Here is a 1,418-nt window from a genome sequence, read left to right as displayed (position 1 = left end):
TTACACCCCATTTACGAACAGAGTGACTGCTCCACATAAACATGGATTTCCAATGCCCACAAACGGTAAATCTCTGTCGTGAACGTGCCGCAAAAGCCGCGGCGACAGTGGGGAGCGGGTCGGCGACTCCCGCGGCTGCTTTCGAAACGGGCCGCTAGGGGGATTTCAGTGGCGCCCCTACAGGCAGCCCTCGAGGCGTATAAACGGCGGTGTTCTTCTCAGGCGATTCAAGGTGTATTGCGCACCTCCCAACACGTTACAATGGCGACGAGGATGGGTCTGAACAACGCTTCAACTGCCAAGTGAAGATTTTAACCGGAACGAAGCCGCCTCCACTCGTACAACGACCGAATTTTGCGGTATGGCGCAAAGCTCGCTTCCCGCGTTTCCCTTCTTCGACGCGCGTGCCACTGACGCCGATAACGTCGACACCGAATGGTTGCGATGGGTGAAACGCTTCAAAACTTCATCGTGGCCTGCGGCATCACAAACGACGCCCGGAAGACGGCCATGCTATAGACTACACTACGTTGGGGAGGAAGTCTACGATATATACTGTGCGTTACCCGATCCCCCTGCCGCCGCAGCTACATCTACCGTTTCAAGCACCGGTACCCCCGGCGCCGCAACTTCCCTCTACTCTGCAGCCCGCCAGAAGCTCGACAACTACTTCACGCCACGGGTGAACACTACATTCGAGATCTACCGCTTCCGTCAAGCTAAGCAACTGGAAAGCGAATCGCTGGACACATTCTACGCCAGACTGCGCCAGCTCGCGAAGCACTGTGCCTTTGCTGATGCTGACACCGAGATCAAAAATCAAATTCTACTTTCTACGACGTCAACACGCCTCCGCCGATACGCCCTGCAGCACGACCTGTACCTGGCAGGCATCCTCAGGCTAGGCAGATTGTTCGAGGAAGTTGAACACAACCTCTCTGTGATGGAACACGACCATCAGCAGAGCAAGGAACGCCCGTACTTGCTTTAAACACCAAGCAAAACTCACGACCTCATCATCAGCCGAAGCACCGAGGGAAAGCCTTTCGTGAGCCCCCACGCCGTCAACAAGCAGATGCAACGTGCTACAACTGTGGACAATCGTGGCCTCACAGCGAAGGACGCTCCAGCTGCCCCGCCCGCGGCAAGCAGTGCAACGCGTGCCACAAAATCGGACATTTTGCTCACGTGTGTCGTTCTGCACGCAAAACCATACACGCAGTCGTGAGGGACAGTGGCACTGACAGTGATGAACACGTGTTTATGACTTCAGCCATCTCTCAAGCAGCGACCACGTCTCCACAGGTGGACACCAGCGACGTAGCACTGCCGACACTAGGCTGCAACTGCCGCTAATTCGTCGCGGCGCGCACGGGAGACGGATTGTCTGGCCCACCGCATTCCTCAAGGATAATCCC

The 1,418-nt window shown here is 56.3% G+C and overlaps 1 pseudogene; it reads left to right on the top strand.

Annotated features, from left to right (window-relative positions):
* The first annotated feature begins 361 nt into the window (after positions 1 to 361).
* LOC144158082 (uncharacterized) lies at positions 362 to 991 on the top strand (annotated as a pseudogene).
* Positions 992 to 1,418: the final 427 nt, after the last annotated feature.

This window comes from Haemaphysalis longicornis, unplaced genomic scaffold (genome assembly GCF_048455015.1).
Source record: "Haemaphysalis longicornis isolate Haplotype H1 unplaced genomic scaffold, Haemaphysalis longicornis Haplotype H1 scaffold_10, whole genome shotgun sequence".
NCBI lineage: Eukaryota > Metazoa > Arthropoda > Arachnida > Ixodida > Ixodidae > Haemaphysalis > Haemaphysalis longicornis.
The sequence above is the reverse complement of the archived record's forward strand: the minus strand, read 5'-3'. Positions and strand labels throughout refer to the sequence as shown.